At 59.0% G+C, this 23,106-nt stretch overlaps 1 protein-coding gene and 1 pseudogene across 3 annotated transcripts in view; both read left to right on the top strand.

Moving 5' to 3' along the window:
- The window catches only part of LOC121271543 (peripheral myelin protein 22-like), a 57,316-nt gene that overhangs the window by 12,986 nt on the left and 21,224 nt on the right, over nt 1–23,106 (top strand). The window lies entirely within an intron of this gene.
- Nucleotides 19,106–19,214, top strand: LOC121271871 (annotated as a pseudogene).

The following is a 23,106-nucleotide window of genomic DNA, read 5'->3' as shown; positions in this document are numbered from 1 at the left end:
CCTCTCTCTCTCTCTGCCCCCGCCTCTCTCTCTCTCTCTCCCTCTGCCCTGCCTCTCTCTCTCTCTCTCTGCCCTGCCTCTCTCTCTCTCTCTCTCTGCCCCCACCTCTCTCTCTCTCTCTCTCTGCCCCCGCCTCTCTCTCTCTCTCCCTCTGCCCTGCCTCTCTCTCTCTCTCTCCCTCTGCCCTGCCTCTCTCTCTCTCTGCCCCCACCTCTCTCTCTCTCTCCCTCTGCCCCCACCTCTCTCTCTCTCTCTCCCTCTGCCCCCACCTCTCTCTCTCTCTCTGCCCCCACCTCTCTCTCTCTCTCTCTGCCCCCACCTGTCTGTCTCTCTCTGCCCCCACCTCTCTCTCTCTCCCTGTGCCCCCAGCTCTATCTCTCTCTCTCTGCCCACACCTCTCGCTCTCTCTCTGCCCCCGCCTCTCTCTCTCTCTCCCTCTGCCCCCGCCTCTCTCTCTCTCTCTCCCCCTCTGCTCCCGTCACTTTCTCACTCTCTCCCTCCCTCTCAGCCCCTGCCTCTCTCTCTCTCTCTCCCTCCCCCTCTGCCCCCGCCTCTCCCTCAGCCCCTCTCTCTCTCTCTCTATCTCTGCCCATCTGTTCCCGCCTCTCTGCCTCTATCCCTCCGCCTCTGGCCCGACCTATCTCTCTCTCTCTCTCTCTCTCTCCCCCTCTGCCTCGCCTCTCTCTCTCTCTCTCTCTCTCTCTGCCCCCACCTCTCTCTCTCTCTCTCTCACTCTCCCTCTGTCTCCATCTCTCTCTCTCTCTCTCTGCCCCCACCTCTCTCTCCCTCTGCCCCCACCTCTCTCTCTCTCTGCCCCCACCTCTCTCTCTCTCTCTCCCTCTGCCCCCACCTCTCTCTCTCTCTGCCCCCACCTCTCTCTCTCTCTCCCTCTGCCCCCACCTCTCTCTCTCTCTCTCTGCCCCCACCTCTCTCTCTATCCCTCTGCCCCCACCTCTCTCTCTCACTCTCCCTCTGTCTCCACCTCTCTCTCTCTCTCTCTGCCCCCACCTCTCTCTCTCTGCCCCCACCTCTCTCTCTCTCTCTCTCCCTCTGCCCCCACCTCACTCTCTCTCTCTCTGGCCCCACCTCTCTCTCTCTCTCTCTCCCTCTGCCCCCACCTCTCTCTCTGCCCCCACCTCTCTCTCTCTCTCTCTCCCTCTGCCCCCACCTCGCTCTCTCTCTCTCTGCCCCCACATCTCTCTCTCTCTGCCCCCGCCTCTCTCTCTCTCTCTCTCCCTCTGCCCTGCCTCTCTCTCTCTCTCTCTGCCCTGCCTCTCTCTCTCTCTCTCTCTCTGCCCCCACCTCTCTCTCTCTCTCTCTGCCCCCGCCTCTCTCTCTCTCTCCCTCTGCCCTGCCTCTCTCTCTCTCTCTCCCTCTGCCCTGCCTCTCTCTCTCTCTCTCTCTGCCCTCACCTCTCTCACTCTCTCTCTCTGCCCCCACCTCTCTCTCTCTCTCTCTGTCCCCGCCTCTTTCTCTCTCCCTCTGCCCTGCCTCTCTCTCTCTCTCTCCCTCTGCCCTGCCTCTCTCTCTCTCTGTCCCCACCTCTCTCTCTCTCTCTCCCTCTGCCCCCACCTCGCTCTCTCTCTCTCTCTGCCCCCACCTCTCTCTCTCTCCCTCTGCCCCCACCTCTCTCTCTCTCTCTGCCCCCACCTCTCTCTCTCTCTCTCTGCCCCCACCTCTCTCTCTCTCTGCCCCCGCCTCTCTCCCTCTCCCTGTGCCCCCAGCTCTCTCTCTCTCTCTCTGCCCACACCTCTCGCTCTCTCTCTGCCCCCGCCTCTCTCTCTCTCTCCCTCTGCCCCCGCCTCTCTCTCTCTCTGTCCCCCTCTGCTCCCGTCACTTTCTCACTCTCTCCCTCCCTCTCAGCCCCTGCCTCTCTCTCTCTCTCTCCCTCCCCCTCTGCCCCCGCCTCTCCCTCAGCCCCTCTCTCTCTCTCTCTCTATCTCTGCCCATCTGTTCCCGCCTCTCTGCCTCTATCCCTCCACCTCTGGCCCGACCTATCTCTCTCTCTCTCTCTCTCTCTCTCCCTCTGCCCCGCCTCTCTCTCTCTCTCTCTCACTCTCCCTCTGTCTCCACCTCTCTCTCTCTCTCTCTGCCCCCACCTCTCTCTCTCTCTGCCCCCACCTCTCTCTCTCTCTGCCCCCACCTCTCTCTCTCTCTGCCCCCACCTCTCTCTCCCTCTGCCCCCACCTCTCTCTCTCTCTGCCCCCACCTCTCTCTCTCTCTCTCCCTCTGCCCCCACCTCTCTCTCTCTCTGCCCCCACCTCTCTCTCTCTCTCCCTCTGCCCCCACCTCTCTCTCTCTCTCTCTCTGCCCTCACCTCTCTCTCTCTCCCTCTGCCCCCGCCTCTCTCTCTCACTCTCCCTCTGTCTCCACCTCTCTCTCTCTCTCTCTCTGCCCCCACCTCTCTCTCTCCCTCCCTCTGCCCCCACCTCTCTCTCTCCCTCTGTCCCCGCCTCTCTCTCTCACTCTCCCTCTGTCTCCACCTCTCTCTCTCTCTCTCTCTCTGCCCCCACCTCTCTCTCTCTCTGCCCCCGCCTCTCTCTCTCTCTCTCTCCCTCTGCCCTGCCTCTCTCTCTCTCTCTCTGCCCCCACCTCTCTCTCTCTCTCTCTCTCTCTCTGCCCCCCACCTCTCTCTCTCTCTCTCTGCCCCCGCCTCTCTCTCTCTCTCCCTCTGCCCCCACCTCTCTCTCTCTCTCTCCCTCTGCCCCCACCTCTCTCTCTCTCTCTCCCTCTGCTTCCACCTCTCTCTCTCTCTCTCCCTCTGCCCCCACTTCTCTCTCTCTCTCTGCCCCCACCTCTCTCTCTCTCTCCCCCTCTGCCCTGCCTCTCTCTCTATCTCTCTCTGCCCTCACCTCTCTCTCTCTCTCTCTCTGCCCCCACCTCTCTCTCTCTCTCTGTCCCCGCCTCTCTCTCTCTCTCTCTCCCTCTGCCCTGCCTCTCTCTCTCTCTCTCCCTCTGCCCTGCCTCTCTCTCTCTCTGCCCCCACCTCTCTCTCTCACTCTCCCTCTGTCTCCACCTCTCTCTCTCTCTCTCTGCCCCCACCTCTCTCTCTCTGCCCCCACCTCTCTCTCTCTCTCTCTCCCTCTGCCCCCACCTCTCTCTCTCTCTCTCTCCCTCTGCCCCCACCTCACTCTCTCTCTCTGGCCCCACCTCTCTCTCTCTCTCTCTCCCTCTGCCCCCACCTCTCTCTCTGCCCCCACCTCTCTCTCTCTCTCTCTCCCTCTGCCCCCACCTCGCTCTCTCTCTCTCTGCCCCCACATCTCTCTCTCTCTGCCCCCGCCTCTCTCTCTCTCTCTCTCCTTCTGCCCTGCCTCTCTCTCTCTCTCTCTGCCCTGCCTCTCTCTCTCTCTCTCTCTCTGCCCCCACCTCTCTCTCTCTCTCTGCCCCCGCCTCTCTCTCTCTCCCTCTGCCCTGCCTCTCTCTCTCTCTCTCCCTCTGCCCTGCCTCTCTCTCTCTCTGCCCCCACCTCTCTCTCTCTTTCCCTCTGCCCCCACCTCTCTCTCTCTCTCTCCCTCTGCTTCCACCTCTCTCTCTCTCTCTCTCCCTCTGCCCCCACCTCTCTCTCTCTCTGCTCCCACCTCTCTCTCTCTCTCCCCCTCTGCCCTGCCTCTCTCTCTCTCTCTCTCTGCCCCCACCTCTCTCTCTCCCTCTGCCCCCGCCTCTCTCTCTCACTCTCCCTCTGTCTCCACCTCTCTCTCTCTCTCTCTCTCTGCCCCCACCTCTCTCTCTCCCTCCCTCTGCCCCCACCTCTCTCTCTCCCTCTGTCCCCGCCTCTCTCTCTCACTCTCCCTCTGTCTCCACCTCTCTCTCTCTCTCTCTCTGCCCCCACCTCTCTCTCTGCCCCCGCCTCTCTCTCTCTCTCTCTCCCTCTGCCCTGCCTCTCTCTCTCTCTCTCTGCCCCCACCTCTCTCTCTCTCTCTCTCTCTCTCTGCCCCCACCTCTCTCTCTCTCTCTCTGCCCCCGCCTCTCTCTCTCTCTCCCTCTGCCCCCACCTCTCTCTCTCTCTCTCCCTCTGCCCCCACCTCTCTCTCTCTCTCTCCCTCTGCTTCCACCTCTCTCTCTCTCTCTCCCTCTGCCCCCACTTCTCTCTCTCTCTCTGCCCCCACCTCTCTCTCTCTCTCCCCCTCTGCCCTGCCTCTCTCTCTATCTCTCTCTGCCCTCACCTCTCTCTCTCTCTCTCTCTGCCCCCACCTCTCTCTCTCTCTCTGTCCCCGCCTCTCTCTCTCTCTCTCTCCCTCTGCCCTGCCTCTCTCTCTCTCTCTCTCCCTCTGCCCTGCCTCTCTGTCTCTCTGCCCCCACCTCTCTCTCTCTCTCTCCCTCTGCCCCCACCTCGCTCTCTCTCTCTCTCTGCCCCCACCTCTCTCTCTCTCCCTCTGCCCCCACCTCTCTCTCTCTCTCTGCCCCCACCTCTCTCTCTCTCTCCCCCTCTGCCCCCACCTCTCTCTCTCTCTCTCTGCCCCCACCTCTCTCTCTCTCTCTCTGCCCCCACCTCTCTCTCTCTCCCTCTGCCCCCACCTCTCTCTCTCTCTCCCTCTGCCCCCGCCTCTCTCTCTCTCTCTCCCCCTCTGCTCCCGTCACTTTCTCACTCTCTCCCTCCCTCTCAGCCCCTGCCTCTCTCTCTCTCTCTCGCTCCCCCTCTGCCCCCGCCTCTCCCTCAGCCCCTCTCTCTCTCTCTATCTCTGCCCATCTGCTCCCGCCTCTCTGCCTCTATCTCTCCGCCTCTGGCCCGACCTATCTCTCTCTCTCTCTCTCTCTCTCCCCCTCTGCCCCCACCTCTCTCTCTCTCTCTCTCTGCCCCCACCTCTCTCTCTCTCTCTCACTCTCCCTCTGTCTCCACTCTCTCTCTCTCTCTGCCCCCACCTCTCTCTCTCTCTGCCCCCACCTCTCTCTCTCTCTGCCCCCACCTCTCTCTCTCTCTCTCTCTCTGCCCCCACCGCTCTCTCTCTCTGCCCCCACCTCTCTCTCTCTCTCTCTCTGCCCCCGCCTCTCTCTCTCTCTCTCTCCCTCTGCCCTGCCTCACTCTCTCTCTCTCTCCCTCTGCCCTGCCTCTCTCTCTCTCTCTGCCCCCACCTCTCTCTCTCTCTCCCTCTGCCCCCACCTCTCTCTCTCTCTCTCTCTCTGCCCCCACATCTCCCTCTCTCTCTCCCTCTGCCCCCACCTCTCTCTCTCTCTGCCCCCACCTCTCTCTCTCTCTCTCCCTCTGCCCCCACCTCTCTCTCTCTCTCTCCCTCTACCCCCACCTCTCTCTCTCTCTCTCTGCCCCCACCTCTCTCTCTCTCCCTCTGCCCCCACCTCTCTCTCTTTCTCTGCCCCCACCTCTCTCTCTCTCTGCCTCCACCTCTCTCTCTCTCTCCCCCTATGCCCCCACCTCTCTCTCTCTCTCTCTCTGCCCCCACCTCTCTCTCTCTCTGCCCCCACCTCTCTCTCTTTCTCTGTCCCCACCTCTCTCTCTCTCTGCCCCCACCTCTCTCTCTCTGCCCCCACCTCTCTCTCTCTCTGTCCCCACCTCTCTGTCTCTCTCTCTCCCTCTGCCCCCGCCTCTCTCTCTCTGCCCCCGCCTCTCTCTCTCTCTCTCTCTCTCTCGGCCCCCGCCTCTCTCTCTCTCTCTGCCCCCGCCTCTCTCTCTCTCCCTCTCTCTCTGCCCCCGCCCTCTCTCTCTCTCTCTCTCTCCTTGCGCCCTGCCCTCGACTTTCTCTCTCTCCCTCTCCCTCTGCCCCCAGCTCTCTCTCTCTCTCTCTCTCTCCCCCTCAGCTCCTGCCTCTCTCTCTCTCCCCCTCTGTCCCTTCTCTCTCTCTCTCTTACTCAGCCCCTCCCTCTCTTTCTCTCTCTCTCCCTCAGCCCCTCCCTCTCTCTCTCTATCTCTGCCCATCTGCTCCCAACTCTCTGCCTCTATCCCTCTGCCTCTGGCCCGATCTATCTCTCTCTCTCTCTCCCCCTCTGCCTCCGCGTTCTCTCTCTCTCTCTGCCCCCACCCCTCTCTCTCTCTCTCTCTCACTCTCTCTCTGCCCCCACCTCTCTCTATCTCTCTCTCACTCTCCATCTGCCCCCACCTCTCTCTCTCTCTTTGTCCCCACCTCTCTCTCTCTCTCTGCCCCCACCTCTCTCTCTCTCTCTCTCTCTCCCTCTGCCCCCGCCTCTCTCTCTCTCTCTCTCTCTGCCCCTGCCTCTCTCACTCTCTCTCTCTCTCCCTCCCCCCTGCCCTCGACTCTCTCTCTCTCTCTCTGCCCCTGCCTCTCTCTCTCTCTGCCCCCACCTCTCTCTCTCTCTCTCTCCCTCCCCTCTGCCCCCACCTCTCTCTCTCTCCCTCTCTCTCTCTCTCCTCCTCAGGCCGTCCCTCTCTTTCTCTCACTCTCCCTCTGGCCCGACCTCTCTCTCTCTCTCTCTCTCCCCCCCTCTGCCCCCACCTCTCTCTCTGTCTCTCCCTCTGCCCCCACCTCTCTCTCTCTCTCTCCCTCTGCCCCCACCTCTCTCTCTCTCTCCCTCTGCCCCCAACTCTCTCTCTCCCTCCCTCTGCCCCCACCTCTCTCTCTCCCTCCCTCTGCCCCCACCTCTCTCTCTCTCTCTGCCTCCGCCTCTCTCTCCCTCTCTATCTCTCTCTGCCCCACCTCTCTCTCTCTCCCCCTCAGCCCCTCCCTCTCTTTCTCTCACTTTCCCTCTGTCCCGGCCTCTCTCTCTCTCTCTCTCTCCCCCTCTGCCCCTCCCTCTCTCTCTCTCCCTCTGTCCCAGCCTCTCTCTCTCTCTCCCTCGGCCCCCGCCTCTCTCTCTCTCCCTCAGCCTCCCCTCTCTCTTTCTCTCTCTCTCTCTGTCTCTCCCTCTGCCCCCGCCCCTCTCTCTCTCTCCCTCTCCCCCGCCTCTCTCTCTCTCTCTGTCTATCTTCCTCTGGCCCCGTCTCTCTCTCTCTACCTCTGCCCCTCCCTCTCTCTCTCTCTCTCCCTCTGCCCTGCCTCTCTCTCTCCCTCTCACTCAGCCCCTCCCTCTCCCTTCACCTCTGCCCCCGCCTCTCTCTCTCTATCCCACCCCCTCTGCCCCTCCCTCCCTCTCTCTCTCTCTCTCTCTGCCCCTCCCTCCCTCCCTCTCTCTCTCCCTCTGCCCCGCCTCCCCCTCTCTTCCTCCCCCTCTGCCCCTCCCTCCCTCTCTCTCTCCCTCTGCCCCCGCCGCTCTCCCTCTCTCTCTATCCCACCCCCTCTGCCCCGGCCTCTTTCTCTCTCTCTCTCGCTCCCCCTCAGCCCCTGCCTCTCTCTCTCTCTCTCTCTCTGCCCCTCCCTCCCTCTCTCTCCCCCTCTGCCCCCGCCTCCCCCTCTCTTCCTCCCCCTCTGCCCCTCCCTCCCTCTCTCTCTCTCTCTGCCCCCGCCGCTCTCCCTCTCTCTCTCTCCCTTCGCCTCTCTTTTTTGCTCTCCCTCTCCGTTCTGCCTCTCTCTCTCTTCCTCTCGCACTGCCCCAACTCTGTCTCTCTCCCTCTATCCCTCCCCCTCTGCCCCCGCCTCTCTCTCTCTATCCCACCCCCTTTGCTCTGGCCTCTTTCTCTCTCGCTCTCTCTCGCTCCCCCTCAGCCCCTGCCTCTCTCTCTCTCTCCCTCTGCTCCGACCTCTCTCTCTCTCTCTCTCTCTCCCTCTGTCCCTCCCTCCCTCTCTCTACCCCTCTGCCCCCACCTCTCTCTCTCTCTCCCTTCTGCCTCTCTCTCTCTCCCTCCCCCTCTGCCCCCGCTTCTCTCTCTCTCCCTCTCCCCCTTGGCCCCCGCCTCTCTCTCTCTCTCCCTTGGCCCCCACCTCTCTCTCTCTCTCCCTCTGCCCCCGCCTCTCTCTCTCTCTCCCTCTGTCCCTGTCCTGCTCTCTCTCTCTCTCACTCTCCCTCTGCCCCCCTCTCCCTCCCGCCTCTCTCTCTCCCTCTGTCCATGTCCTGCTCTCTCTCTCTCACTCCCCCACTGCCCCCATCTCTCTCTCCCTCCGCCCCCGCCTCTATCTCTCTGTCCCCATCTGCCCCCGCCCCTGTCTCTCTATCTCACTCTCCCTCTGCCCCACCCCTCTCTCTATCTCGCACGCTCTACCTCTGCCCCGCCCCTCTCTCTATCTCGCCCGCTCACCCTCTGCCCCCGCCTCTATGTCTTTCTCTTCCGCCTCTCTCTCTCTCCCTCTCCTGCTGCCCCCCCTCTCTCTTCCTCCCCCTCTGACCCTGCCACTCTCTCTCTCTCCCCCTCTGCCCCTGCCTCTCTCTCTCCCTCTCATACTCCCTCTGCCTCCCCTCTCTCTATCCCTCTCCCTCTGCCCCTCCCTCTCTCTCTCTCTATCCCACCCCCTCTGCCCCGGCCTCTTTCTCTCTCTCTCTCGCTCCCCCTCAGCCCCCGTCTCTCTCCCGCTCTCTCCCTTTGTCCCTGCTTCTCTCCCTCACTCAACCCCTCCCTCTATTTCTCTCACTCTCCCTCTGCCCCCGCCTCTCTCTCTCTATCCCTCCCCCTCAGTCCCGACCTCTTTCTCTCTCTCTTCTCTCTCTCCCTCTGCCCCGCCTCTCTCTCTCTCTCTCTCTCCCTTCTGTCTCTCCCTCTCTCCCTTCCCCTCTTCTCCCGCCTCTCTATCTCTCTCCCTCTGTCCCTGTCCTGCTCTCTCTCTCTCTCACTCCCCCACTGCCCCCATCTCTCTCTCCCTCCACCCCCGCCTCTATCTCTCTGTCCCCATCTGCCCCCGTCCCTGTCTCTCTATCTCACTCTCCCTCTGCCCCGCCCCTGTCTCTCTCTCGCCCGCTCACCCTCTGCCCCCGCCTCTATGTCTTTCTCTTCCGCCTCTCTCTCTCTCCTTCTCCTGCTGCCCCCCCTCTCTCTTCCTCCCCCTCTGACCCTGCCACTCTCTGTCTTTCCCCCTCTGCCCCTGCCTCTCTCTCTCCCTCTCTCACTCTCCCTCTGCCTCCCCTCTCTCTCTCTCTCTCTGCCCCCACCTCTCTCTCTCTCCCTCTGCCCCCACCTCTCTCTCTCTCTCTGCCCCCACCTCTCTCTCTCTCTCTCCCTCTGCTCCCACCTCTCTCTCTCTCCCACTGCCCCCACCTCTCTCTCTCTCTGCCCCCGCCTCTCTCTCTCTCTCTCCCTCTGCCCCCACCTCTCTCTCTCTCTCTCTGCCCCCACCTCTCTCTCTCTCCCTCTGCCCCCACCTCTCTCTCTCTCTCTGCCCCTACCTCTCTCTCTCTCTATCTGCCCCCGCCTCTCTCTCTCTCTCTCTGCCCCCACCTCTCTCTCTCTCTGCCCCCACCTCTCTCTCTCTCTCTCCCTCTGCCCCCGCCTCTTTCTCTCCCTCTGCCCCCGCCTCTCTCTCTCTCTCTGCCCCTCCCTCTCTCTCTCTCTCTCCCTCTGCCCTGCCTCTCTCTCTCCCTCTCACTCAGCCCCTCCCTCTCCCTTCACCTCTGCCCCTGCCTCTCTCTCTCTCTATCCCACCCCCTCTGCCCCTCCCTCCCTCTCTCTCTCTCTCTCTCAGCCCCTCCCTCCCTCCCTCTCTCTCTCCCTCTGCCCCCGCCGCTCTCCCTCTCTCTCTCTCTCTATCCCACCCCCTCTGCCCCGGCCTCTTTCTCTCTCTCTCTCTCTCCCCCTTTGTCCCTGCCTCTCTATCTCTCACTCAGCCCCTCCCCCTCTCTCTCTCTCTCTCCCTCTGCCCCCACCTCTCTCTCTCTCCCCCTCTGCCCCCACCTCTCTCTCTCTCTCACTCAGCCCCTCCCTCTCTCTCTCCCCCTCTGCCCCCACCTCTCTCTCTCTCCCTCTGCCCCCACCTCTCCCTCTCTCTGCCTCTGCCCCCGCCTCTCTCTCTCTCTCCCTCTGCCTCTGCCTCTCTCTCTCTCCCTCTGCCCCGCCTCTCTCTCTCTCTCCCTCTGTCCCCACCTCTCTCTCTCTCCCCCTCTGCCCCCGCCCCTCTCTCTCTCTCCCTCTTCCCCCGCCTCTCTCTCTCTGTGTCTATCTTCCTCTGCCCCCACCTCTCTCTCTCTCCCCCTCTGTTCCCGCCTCTCTCTCTCTCTCCCTCTCCCCCGCCTCTCTCTCTCTCTGTGTCTATCTTCCTCTGGCCCCGTCTGTCTCTCGCTCTCCCTCTGACCCCGCCTCTCTCTCTCTCTCCCCATCTGCCCTGCCTCTCTCTCTCCCTCTCACTCAGCCCCTCCCTCTCCCTTCACCTCTGCCACCGCCTCTCTCTCTCTCTCTATCCCACCCCCTCTGCCCCGGCCTCCTTCTCTCTCTCTCTCTTCCCCTTTGTCCCTGCCTCTCTCTCTCTCACTCAGCCCCTCCCCCTCTCTCTCTCTCCCCCTCTGCCCCCACCTCTCTCTCTCTCCCCCTCTGCCCCACCTCTCTCTCTCTCCCCCTCTGCCCCCACCTCTCTCTCTCTCCCCCTCTGCCCCCACCTCCCCCTCTCTTCCTCCCCCTCTGCCCCTCCCTCCCTCTCTCTCTCCCCCTCTGCCCCTCCCTCCCTCTCTCTCTCCCTCTGCCCCCGCCGCTCTCCCTCTCTCTCTCTCTCTCTCTCCCTTCGCCTCTCTTTTTTGCTCTCCCTCTCCGTTCTGCCTCTCTCTCTCTCCCTCTCGCACTGGCCCCCCTCTCTTTTTCTCTCTCTCTCTCTCTCTCTCTCCCCATCTGCCCTGCCTCTCTCTCTCCCTCTCACTCAGCCCCTCCCTCTCCCTTCACCTCTGCCCCCGCCTCTCTCTCTCTCTATCCCACCCCCTCTGTCCCTCCCTCCCTCTCTCTCTCTCTCTGCCCCTCCTTCCCTCTCTCTCTCTCTCTCTCTGCCCCTCCCTCCCTCCCTCTCTCTCTCCCTCTGCCCCCACCGCTGTCCCTCTCTCTCTCTCTCTATCCCACCCCCTCTGCCCCGGCCTCTTTCTCTCTCTCTCTCTCTCCCCCTTTGTCCCTGCCTCTCTCTCTCTCACTCAGCCCCTCCCTCTCTCTCTCTCTCTCTCCCTCTGCCCCCACCTCTCCCTCTCTCCCCCTCTGCCCCCGCCTCTCTCTCTCTCTCCCTCTGTCCCCACCTCTCTCTCTCTCCCCCTCTGCCCCCGCCTCTCTCTCTCTCCCCCTCTGCCCCCGCCTCTCTCTCTCTCTCTCTCTCCCCCTCTGCCCCCACCTCTCTCTCTCTCTCTCTCCCTCTGTCCCCACCTCTCTCTCTCTCCCCCTCTGCCCCCGCCTCTCTCTCTCTCCCCCTCTGTTCCCGCCTCTCTCTCTCTCTCCCTCTGCCCCCGCCTCTCTCTCTCTCTGTCTATCTTCCTCTGCCCCCGCCTCTCTCTCTCTCTCTCTCCCTCTGTCCCCACCTCTCTCTCTCTCCCCCTCTGCCCCCGCCTCTCCCTCTCTCTCCCTCTGCCCCCGCCTCTCTCTCTCTCTGTGTCTATCTTCCTCTGCCCCCGCCTCTCTCTCTCTCTCTCTCCCTCTGCCCCCGCCTCTCTCTCTCTCTGTGTCTATCTTCCTCTGCCCCCGCCTCTCTCTCTCTCTCTCTCCCTCTGTCCCCACCTCTCTCTCTCTCCCCCTCTGCCCCCGCCTCTCCCTCTCTCTCCCTCTGCCCCCGCCTCTCTCTCTCTCCCCCTCTGTTCCCGCCTCTCTCTCTCTCTGTGTCTATCTTCCTCTGGCCCCGTCTGTCTCTCTCTCCCCCTCTGCCCCCGCCTCTCCCTCTCTCTCCCTCTGCCCCCGCCTCTCTCTCTCTCCCCCTCTGTTCCCGCCTCTCTCTCTCTTTGTGTCTATCTTCCTCTGCCCCCGCCTCTCTCTCTCTCCCCCTCTGTTCCCGCCTCTCTCTCTCTCTCCCTCTCCCCCGCCTCTCTCTCTCTCTGTGTCTATCTTCCTCTGGCCCCGTCTGTCTCTCGCTCTCCCTCTGACCCCGCCTCTCTCTCTCTCTCCCCATCTGCCCTGCCTCTCTCTCTCCCTCTCACTCAGCCCCTCCCTCTCCCTTCACCTCTGCCACCGCCTCTCTCTCTCTCTCTATCCCACCCCCTCTGCCCCGGCCTCCTTCTCTCTCTCTCTCTCTTCCCCTTTGTCCCTGCCTCTCTCTCTCTCACTCAGCCCCTCCCCCTCTCTCTCTCTCCCCCTCTGCCCCCACCTCTCTCTCTCTCCCCCTCTGCCCCCACCTCTCTCTCTCTCCCCCTCTGCCCCCACCTCTCTCTCTCTCCCCCTCTGCCCCCACCTCTCTCTCTCTCCCCCTCTGCCCCCACCTCCCCCTCTCTTCCTCCCCCTCTGCCCCTCCCTCCCCCTCTCTCTCCCCCTCTGCCCCTCCCTCCCTCTCTCTCTCCCTCTGCCCCCGCCGCTCTCCCTCTCTCTCTCTCTCTCTCCCTTCGCCTCTCTTTTTTGCTCTCCCTCTCCGTTCTGCCTCTCTCTCTCTCCCTCTCGCACTGCCCCAACTCTCTCTCTCTCCCTCTATCCCTTCCCCTCTGCCCCCCCTCTCTTTCTCTCTCTCTCTCTCTCTCCCCCTCTGCCCCCGCCTCTCTCTCTCTATCCCACCCCCTCTGCCCCGGCCTCTTTCTCTCTCTCTCTCGCTCCCCCTCAGCCCCTGCCTCTCTCTCTCTCTCCCTCTGCTCCGACCTCTCTCTCTCCCTCTCTCTCCCCCTCTGCCCCCACCTCTCTCTCTCTCCCCCTCTGCCCCCGCTTCTCTCTCTCTCTCTCTCACCCTCTGTCCCCGCCTCTCTCTCTCCCCCTCTGCCTCCACCTCTCTCTCTCTCTCCCTTGGCCTCCGCCTCTCTCTCTCTCTCCCTCTGCCCCCGCCTCTCTCTCTCTCTCCCTCTGCCCCCGCCTCTCTATCTCTCTCCCTCTGTCCCTGTCCTGCTCTCTCTCTCTCTCACTCTCCCTCTGCCCCCCTCTCCCTCCCGCCTCTCTCTCTCCCTCTGTCCATGTCCTGCTCTCTCTCTCTCACTCCCCCACTGCCCCCATCTCTCTCTCCCTCCCCCCCCGCCTCTATCTCTCTGTCCCCATCTGCCCCCGCCCCTGTCTCTCTATCTCACTCTCCCTCTGCCCCGCCCCTCTCTCTATCTCGCCCGCTCACCCTCTGCCCCCGCCTCTATGTCTTTCTCTTCCGCCTCTCTCTCTCTCCCTCTCCTGCTGCCCCCCCTCTCTCTTCCTCCCCCTCTGACCCCGCCTCTCTCTCTCTCTCCCCATCTGCCCTGCCTCTCTCTCTCCCTCTCACTCAGCCCCTCCCTCTCCCTTCACCTCTGCCACCGCCTCTCTCTCTCTCTCTATCCCACCCCCTCTGCCCCGGCCTCCTTCTCTCTCTCTCTCTTCCCCTTTGTCCCTGCCTCTCTCTCTCTCACTCAGCCCCTCCCCCTCTCTCTCTCTCCCCCTCTGCCCCCACCTCTCTCTCTCTCCCCCTCTGCCCCACCTCTCTCTCTCTCCCCCTCTGCCCCCACCTCTCTCTCTCTCCCCCTCTGCCCCCACCTCCCCCTCTCTTCCTCCCCCTCTGCCCCTCCCTCCCTCTCTCTCGCCCCCTCTGCCCCTCCCTCCCTCTCTCTCTCCCTCTGCCCCCGCCGCTCTCCCTCTCTCTCTCTCTCTCTCTCCCTTCGCCTCTCTTTTTTGCTCTCCCTCTCCGTTCTGCCTCTCTCTCTCTCCCTCTCGCACTGGCCCCCCTCTCTTTTTCTCTCTCTCTCTCTCTCTCTCTCCCCATCTGCCCTGCCTCTCTCTCTCCCTCTCACTCAGCCCCTCCCTCTCCCTTCACCTCTGCCACCGCCTCTCTCTCTCTCTCTATCCCACCCCCTCTGCCCCGGCCTCCTTCTCTCTCTCTCTCTCTTCTCCTTTGTCCCTGCCTCTCTCTCTCTCACTCAGCCCCTCCCTCTCTCTCTCTCTCCCCCTCTGCCCCCACCTCTCTCTCTCTCCCCCTCTGCCCCCACCTCCCCCTCTCTTCCTCCCCCTCTGCCCCTCCCTCCCCCTCTCTCTCCCCCTCTGCCCCTCCCTCCCTCTCTCTCTCCCTCTGCCCCCGCCGCTCTCCCTCTCTCTCTCTCTCTCTCCCTTCGCCTCTCTTTTTTGCTCTCCCTCTCCGTTCTGCCTCTCTCTCTCTCCCTCTCGCACTGCCCCAACTCTCTCTCTCTCCCTCTATCCCTTCCCCTCTGCCCCCCCTCTCTTTCTCTCTCTCTCTCTCTCTCTCCCCCTCTGCCCCCGCCTCTCTCTCTCTATCCCACCCCCTCTGCCCCGGCCTCTTTCTCTCTCTCTCTCTCGCTCCCCCTCAGCCCCTGCCTCTCTCTCTCTCTCCCTCTGCTCCGACCTCTCTCTCTCCCTCTCTCTCCCCCTCTGCCCCCGCTTCTCTCTCTCTCTCCCCCTCTGCCCCCGCTTCTCTCTCTCTCTCTCTCACCCTCTGTCCCCGCCTCTCTCTCTCTCCCCCTCTGCCTCCACCTCTCTCTCTCTCTCCCTCTGCCCCCGCCTCTCTCTCTCTCTCCCTCTGCCCCCGCCTCTCTATCTCTCTCCCTCTGTCCCTGTCCTGCTCTCTCTCTCTCACTCTCCCTCTGCCCCCCTCTCCCTCCCGCCTCTCTCTCTCCCTCTGTCCATGTCCTGCTCTCTCTCTCTCACTCCCCCACTGCCCCCATCTCTCTCTCCCTCCCCCCCCGCCTCTATCTCTCTGTCCCCATCTGCCCCCGCCCCTGTCTCTCTATCTCACTGTCCCTCTGCCCCACCCCTGTCTCTCTCTCGCCCGCTCACCCTCTGCCCCCGCCTCTATGTCTTTCTCTTCCGCCTCTCTCTCTCTCCCTCTCCTGCTGCCCCCCCTCTCTCTTCCTCCCCCTCTGACCCTGCCACTCTCTGTCTTTCCCCCTCTGCCCCTGCCTCTCTCTCTCCCTCTCACTCTCCCTCTGCCTCCCCTCTCTCTATCCCTCTCACACTCCCTCTGCCTCCCCTCTCTCTATCCCTCTCCCTCTGCCCCTCCCTCTCTCTCTCTATCCCACCCCCTCTGCCCCGACCTCTTTCTCTCTCTCTCTTGCTCCCCCTCAGCCCCCGTCTCTCTCCCGCTCTCTCCCTTTGTCCCTGCTTCTCTCTCTCACTCAACCCCTCCCTCTATTTCTCTCACTCCCCCTCTGCCCCTCCCTCTCTCTCTCCCCCTCTGCCCTCCCTCTTCTCTCTCCTTCTGCCCCCGCCTCTCTCTCTCTCTCTGCCCCCGCCTCTCTCTCTCTCTCTCTATCCCTCCCCCTCAGCCCCGACCTCTTTCTCTCTCTCTCTCTCTCCCTCGGCCCCCGCCTCTCTCTCTCTCTCTCTATCCCTCCCCCTCAGCCCCGACCTCTTTCTCTCTCTCTCTCTCTCTATCCATCTGATCCCGCCTCTCTCTCTCTCTCCCTCTGCCCCCGCCTCTCTCTCTCTCTCTCTCTGCCAACCTCTCTGGCCCCACCTCTCTCTCTCTCTCCCCCTCTGCCCCCGCCTCTCTCTCTCTCTCTCTGCCCCCACCTCTCTCTCTCTCTCTCCTCCTCTGCCCCCGCCTCTCTCTCTCTCTCTCTCTCTGCCCCCACCTCTCTCTCTCTCTCTCCTCCTCTGCCCCCGCCTCTCTCTCTCTCTCCTCCTCTGCCCCCGCCTTTCTCTCTCTCTCTCTCTCTGCCCCCACCTCTCTCTCTCTCTCTCCTCCTCTGCCCCCACCTCTCTCTCTCTCTCTCTCTATCTCTCTCTGCCCCCACCTCTTTCTCTATCTCTCTCCCTCTGCCCCCGCCTCTCTCTCTCTCTCTCCCCCTCTGCTCCCGCCACTTTCTCACTCTCTCCCTCCCCCTCAGCCCCCGCCTCTCTCTCTCTCTCTCCCTCCTCCTCTGCCCCCACCTCTCCCTCAGCCCCTCCCTCTCTCTCTCTATCTCTGCCCATCTGCTCCCGCCTCTCTGCCTCTATCCCTCCGCCTCTGGCCCGACCTATCTCTCTCTCTCTCTCTCTCTCTCCTCCTCTGCCCCGCCTCTCTCTCTCTCTCTCTGCCCCCACCTCTCTCTCTCTCTCTCTGCCCCCACCTCTCTCTCTCCTCCTCTGCCCCCACCTCTCTCTCTCTCTCTCTGCCCCCACCTCTCTCTCTCTCTCTCTCTATCTCTCTCTGTCCCCACCTCTCTCTCTCTCTCTCTCTGCCCCCACCTCTCTCTCTCTCTCTCCCTCTGCCCCTGCCTCTCTCTCTCTCTCTCTCTCTGCCCCCGCCTCTCTCTCTCTCTCTCTCTGCCCCCGCCTCTCTCTTTCTCTCTCTCCCTCCCCCCTGCCCTCGACTCTCTCTCTCTCCCTCCCCCTCTGCCCCCACCTCTCTCGCTCTCTCACTCTCTTTCTCTCTCCCCCTCAGCCCCTGCCTCTCTCTCTCTCTCCCTCTGCCCCTTCTCTCTCTCTCTCACTCAGCCCCTCCCTCTCTCTCTCTATCTCCGCCCATCTGCTCCCACCTCTCTGCCTCTATCCCTCTGCCTCTGGCCCGACCTTTCTCTCTCTCTCTTTCTCTCTCCCCCTCTGCCCCTCTGCCCCCGCTTCTCTCTCTCTCTCTCTCTCTCACTCTCTCTCTGCCCCCACCTCTCTCTCTCTCTCTCTGCTCCCACCTCTCTCTCTCTCGCTCTCTCTCTCACTCTCTCTCTGCCCCCACTTCTCTCTCTCTCTTTCTCTCTCTCTCTCCCTCTGCCTCCGCCTCTCTCTCTCTCTCTCTCTCTCTCTCTCTGCCCCCGCCTCTCTCTCTCTCTCTCTCCCTCCCCCCTGCCCTCGACTCTCTCTCTCTCCCTCCCCCTCTGCCCCCACCTCTCTCTCTCTCTCTCTCTCCCCCTCAACCCCTCCATCTCTTTCTCTCACTCTCCCTCTGTCCCGACCTCTCTCTCTCTCTCTCTCCCTCTGCCCCCACCTCTCTCTCTGTCTCTCCCTCTGCCCCCACCTCTCTCTCTCTCTCCCTCTTTATTTCTAAGCTACTGATTAACAGAGAGATTAAAGACAGAACATGCATAAAGTACTTCATTGCCTTTCAAGCACTTTGAAGTGTAGCTTCTGTTTTAGTGTGGGGAAACCCGGCTGCCAATTTGTGCACAGCAAGCTCCCACAAATCCACAACGTGATGATAAGCAGATGATCGGTTTTTTGAAGGAATACATGTTGAGCAGGACACTGGGAGAGCTCCCCTGCTCTTTGTCCAATCGTGCCCTGCTGAGAGTGGACAAGGAGATTGGGGCGTTGGGTTTGGAATTCCCCTGGTTTGTCTGAGAAAGGAGAGAGCTGAAGGAAATGAGGAGCTCCTTGATTTGGCAGACTAGATCGTCAAGAAATCTTCAGGAGGAAGATGTCTTCAGGTGCAAGAGTAGAGTCTAGGAGAAGCCCGGTCCCACAGGAGGGGTAGTATAGCGCAGTGAGTAGCATCCCTACCTTTGGACCAGAGGCTCTGGGTTCAATCCCACTTCCGCACTTGATGGCCCTGGAATGTGTGTTCATGATGTGGCCAAACAGGTTGATTATCAGCCTGTGAATCATTCTGATGGTAGGCGGTAAGAGTGGGAAAGTGTCCTGGTCAGCCCTACTGCAGAATGCAATGGCAAACCACTGTAACACTTTCCCAAGCATGATCATGGATCAATCCGATGGGAATCTGGGGTCACCAACGTCCTCCCACGGCATGGTACCTGAAGGAGGAGGAGGCAGGCCCACAGGATTGATAATAACTATATGGACCATTAAAATAAATGCTAATAATTTAAAATAGAGGTATTGAAGTGGAGGGTGAAAGGGAGAGAGGTTGCAGGTCAGAAATGAGAGGATAATTGCTTCTTACTCAGTACTGAGGGGACAGTGTGAGGAAGTGGGGGAGGGGTGGTTGAGGGGTTTCAGTTTGAGGAATTACACGTAGCTCTCTGAGGGAGTGGGAGAAAGGATGACAGAAGGGAAATGGAGATAAATATTAAAGCACAGGGTTGAGCTGTCAATCAGCTGTCTAGTAGCTGTAAGCTTATCTGCACAACGATAGCCTGCTCTTCAGTCAGTAGACTCTCCACGGGATTGTGACGAATGCTCAACCACACGATAAACTCTGGCGTTCCCTGTGTGTTTATCAGAAATAAATAGCTTTCACTGCCAGGGCTGTTTGACACATTTCCCCCTTCCTGGAAGTAGAGGATGCTGAATCCCAGCGATTAGTAACAAGGAGCAGTCAGGTTGGTGAAACGTAGCCACAGACTCCCAGCAACTTGGGCCGTCTGGATAATGAGCACAAATATATCCCCAGGAGGATATCTGTACCTTATCTGAGAATAGCAAATGCACGCAAGCTTGGCTGGGTCAGGACCTGTGTGGATTTGAGCTGTATGAAACAGAGACTATTCAGCCCATCGTGTCCATGCTGGCTCCCTGAGAGAGCCAGCCAATCACTGCTCTTCCACATCATTAAAACTCGCTGCATTTTTAAAAAAAAAACCTCCCTTCCAGTCCTTCAGTCATTTAAGTTGCGTACGTGTGTCCTCTGGTCAGCGATCCCGCTGTCTGTTACCCATCGGTGCCCGAGTGTTGAGGGTTAAAAACTGCTTAAACACAAGAGGTTTCAGAGAGGCTGCTGTGGTTGGTCAGTCTTCCTGCTCTCACCCCCTCCTCCCTCCCCCAAATCTGTGCTTATGGCGGGGGTGAGAGCAGGAAGAGAGAGATAGAGAGAGGGTGTTGTGTTGTGTTGTGTGTGTAAACTGGTTGAGGGGAAGATCTTGAGGTTTGGTCACTGTGCTTTCAGGAGCAGTGTGGGATATATGTTGTAAACCCCGCCCCCCCCTCGTACCCCCCGACCTGGGCTGTGGTGAAGGAACCTCGCTCTACAGCTTCATATTTTTTTTGGAAAAATATACTTCATTCGTAAAATATCTGGAAAAAACATTACAAAACATTTCTAAATGGCCATCACAAAAAGTGCAATCAGATTCAACTTTTCCACATGGATCACGAGGTGCTTCAATACAGGTAATGAATGTTACACTCATTTCAATATGGTCATTACAGACAGACAGACAGTGCAATGGGATTGGAGTTATCAACGTACATCATGTTGCACCACGAGGTGCTTCAATACAATCAATGAATATTACAGTCATTTCAACCTGCTCATTACAGACAGTCAGACAACTCCAATACCATTGCACTATCGACGTACATCATGTTGCGCCCTGAGGTGCATCAATACAATTACAATCCATTTAGTATTCACTGCCGACATTCATTGAGTCGTACAGCCTGAGGGGTCTATACTGTTCCCAGGCCTATCGCCATACTAGTCTGAAAACACCCGATCTCAGAAGCTAAGCAGACTCAGGCCTGGTTAGTACTTGGATGGGAGACTGCCTGGGAATACCAGGTGCATGAGGTTTAAAGGCCATGCATTGATAGTATTGTGGTTATTATGCCAGCGTTTCATGTGGGAGGGCCCTCGTTCAATTCTCCCCTGGACGGAGCTTCAATATAATTAAAGAGTGCACACATAATTGGAAATAGAATTTAAAATTTGATATTGGTTGGTACGGTGGAGATAGTGAGTGGAGGTAAAGATTATACAGTTCCCAGCCCCTTGGTGCCCTGTGGCTGAAAGGTCTTAGACAGCGACCTTTCCCCATTGTGCCTTTGTGGTGGCTGCCCAAGCTTTAGTGTGTCCCTCAGCACATAGTCCTGGACCTTGGAATGTGCCAGTCTGCAACACTCGGTCGGGGACAACTCTTTGCACTGGAAGACCAACAACTTTCGGGCAGATCAAAGAGCATCTTTCACCGAGTTGATGATCCTTCAGCTGCAGTTGATGTTTGTCTCGGTGTGTGTCCCTGGGAACAGCCCGTAGAGCACAGAGTCCTGTGTCACAGAACTGCTCGGGATGAACCTCGACAGAAACCACTGCATCTCTCTCCAGACCTTCTTTGCAAAGGCACAATCCACAAGGAGGTGAACAACGGTCTCGTCCCCACCACAGCCACCTCGAGGGCAACGTGCAGAGGGGGTGAGACTCCTGGCATGTAGGAAGGATCTGACAGGGAGGGCCTTTCTCACCACCAGCCAAGCTACATCTTGGTGCTTGTTGGAAAGTTCTGGCGATGAGGCATTCTGCCAAATGACTTTGACAGTCTGCTCGGGGAACCATCCCACAGGATCCACCCTCTCCTTTTCCCTCAGGGCCTCTAAGACATTACGTGCCGACCACTGCCTGATGGACTTGTGGTCAAAGGTGTTTCTCTGCATAAATTTTCCCACCAGGGACAGGTGGTACGGCACGATCCAACTACTTGGAGCGCTCCACGGCAGCGTGGCCAAACCCATCCTTCACAACACCAGGGACAGGTAGAACCTCAGCATGTAGCGACACTTGCTCTCTACAGCTTGATGCAAAGGACAGAGTCTAATTCCTCTCCAGTTTGAGTTTGGCAGAATCTGTTTCCCTTATGAGGATCCTGCCTCTTGAATGTTGACTGGCAAACACTGCCTGCCAATTCCAAATCAACACAATTCAACGCCCACCCCCAGGAAGACTTCCTTTTTAAATGATTGAATGGGAACCGCAAGTGGTTGTGTGTTTTCATGGAGCTCAGATTTCAGGTTGTTTTGATCAGGGATCAGTGGATCGTTCCCCACTCTGGGACTGTTTCAGGCATTCATGGGTTTTTAAATGCCATTTGTTTTGGCAGCGCAGATTACATCGGTCATAACCTGGCCAGCACTTGCTGGCAAACAGATCGGAGAAGCCCTCAGCCTCGAGCCTGTGTCTCGTTGCCTTGACTGAGTCAGGAGATCTGAAGAAAGATGTAGACCGACTGCCTTATGAATGACGCATGTTTGGGTGTGTTGCATGATTGGTTTAAGTTAAATAAACTGAAGCCTTCAAAGAACTCTCTGTTCTTCCAACTCTGGCCCCTTGTCCATTTCTCCCACTTCCTTTGCCCCAGTATTAGCAGGCGTACCTTCAGCTGCCTGGGCCCTAAGCTCCGGAATTTTCTCTCTTTCTCGCTCTCGCTCTCTCTCGCTGTCTGTTTCTCGCTCTCTCTCTGTTTCTTGCTCTCTCTCTGTTTCTCGCTCTCTCTCTCTATTTCTCACTGTCTGTTTCTCGCTCTCTCTCTGTTTCTTGCTCTCTCTCTGTTTCTCGCTCTCTCTCTCTGTTTCTTGCTCTCTGTCTGTTTCTCGCTCTCTCTGTTTCTTGCTCTATCTCTCTGTTTCTCGCTCTCGCTGTCTGTTTCTCGCTCTCTCTCTCTGTTTCTTGCTCTCTCTCTCTGTTTCTCGCTCTCTCTCTCTATTTCTCGCTTTGTCTGTTTCTCGCTCTCTCTCTCTCTGTTTCTTGCTCTCTCTGTTTCTCGCTCTCGCTGTCGGTTTCTCGCTCTCTCTCTCTCTCTGTTTCTCGCTCTTGCTGTCTGTTTCTCTCTCTCTGTTTCTCTCTCTCTGTTTCTCGCTCTCTCTCTGTTTCTCACTCTCTCTCTGTTTCTCGCTCTCTCTCTGTCTCTCTTTCTCTCTCTTTCTCGCTCTCTATCTCTCTGTTTCTCGCTCTCTCTCTGTTTCTCGCTCTCTCTGTTTCTTGCTCTCTCTCTCTCTGTTTCTCGCTCTCGCTGTCTGTTTCTCGCTCTCTCTCTCTATTTCTCGCTCTCTCTCTGTTTCTCGCTCTCTCTCTCTCTGTTTCTCGCTCTCTATCTCTCTGTTTCTCGCTCTCTCTCTATCTCTCTGTTTCTCGCTCTCTGTTTCTTCAGCTGCCTGGGCCCTAAACTCCGGAATTTTCTCTCTCCCCCTGTCTCTCTTCCCCTGTCTCTCCCACTCCTTTTTAAAGTGCTGCATTAAACTAGCTCTTTGACCCAGTTTGTGGTCACCTGTCTTTGGCTTGGTATCAGATTTTGTCTGATTATTCTTGTGCAAAATGACTTGGGTATTTTATTACTTTAAAGGTGCTATATAAATGCAGGTTATTGTTGTTGTAAAGCCCAGTAAAGGTGTATTTAAGTCCAGTTGTTAAATACTTCTCAGGGAGAAATGTGAGAGATCCCATCACGTGACAGTGTTTACTCTGTCACTAGGCTCTGGGTTTTGCAAAGTGATTTCATGGGCTGTGGCTTTCGGTGGGGTGGGGGGGGGTTCTGACTGTCATTTTTGGAAACCATTAAGCAGTTGGTGAAGCCACAGGCCTCTGGAGCTGGGCTGCAGTGGTGCCTTTGCCTTGAGTAGCTCTTTTTAATCTGATGCTCCTCCCATTGAGAATCAGAGAAATGGAGCTGGTACTGGGGATAAGGCCATTGGATCCATGCGTGGGGATAGTATAGGGGCCTTTGATTATCAAATTGGCATTTATTTAGGCCCATGGCAGCAGTGACCTAAGGAGATGGCATGGTTGGGATGGCAATAGGATTTCTTTGCCCCTGCCTGCCCCCATCTCAAAGAATTAACAACAGAAATACTCAGCAGCTTACCGGGAGAGAGAGAGAAATGGGGTTAATGTCTCTGGTCTGTGACCTTCCCACAGAACCCATCTTAAAGGGCCATTTTCTTCCATGTCAAATGGCTCAGATCTACAACCATTTTTTTCTCATCCAAACATCACTTGGAACAGGCGCCCACGATGCGCCACGTGTTACCCTGGGCGCGCCACGTTTACAAAGTCAAGACGCTTGAGCCTTTCAGTGATCTCTGCACTAATCTGCGGAAGATCTGCCTAGATGTGTGGCTGCTTTGTCCCCATTGGGCTGCATCATTTCTAGTCTCTCTTCCCACTTTGTCGTAACTCAACACTCCCTACCCACCTGGGGGAGGCCAAAAAAAGAAACAGGAAAAGCCCCAGGGGCCAATAAGGGGGAGCATGGGTCTCCTCCCCAACTACTTGCACACGGAAACCAGTCCAGGAGACCACATTGACCATGTGTACGTTATCTCTTCCTCCATTCTGTAAGATGCTATCTCTGCCCCTGTCACGAACTTCCCTTCTGAAGGCCCACAGAGAGTCAGCACCCATTACGCCAGCCAGCAATGCATTGCTCTGGGGAATGGAGAACCACCTAAGCGTCCAGCAGGGCCATGAGTTTTCCCGGTTGCATGAATGGGCTGGGCCGTAGCACCATAGAAAAGCTATGGTGCAGCAAGAGGCCATTCAGCCCATTGTGTCTGCGCTGGCCAAAGAATAGAAAAGAAAACTAGCCGCTCCTTTTAATACACATTCTAGCACCTGGTCCATAGCCTTGCAGGTTACAGCACTTCAGGTGCAGATCTAGGTACCTTTTCAATGAGTTGAACATTTCAGCTTCAACCAC

The sequence above is a fragment of the Carcharodon carcharias genome, chromosome 31 (assembly GCF_017639515.1).
Source record: "Carcharodon carcharias isolate sCarCar2 chromosome 31, sCarCar2.pri, whole genome shotgun sequence".
Classification (NCBI taxonomy): domain Eukaryota; kingdom Metazoa; phylum Chordata; class Chondrichthyes; order Lamniformes; family Lamnidae; genus Carcharodon; species Carcharodon carcharias.
The sequence above is the reverse complement of the archived record's forward strand: the minus strand, read 5'-3'. Positions and strand labels throughout refer to the sequence as shown.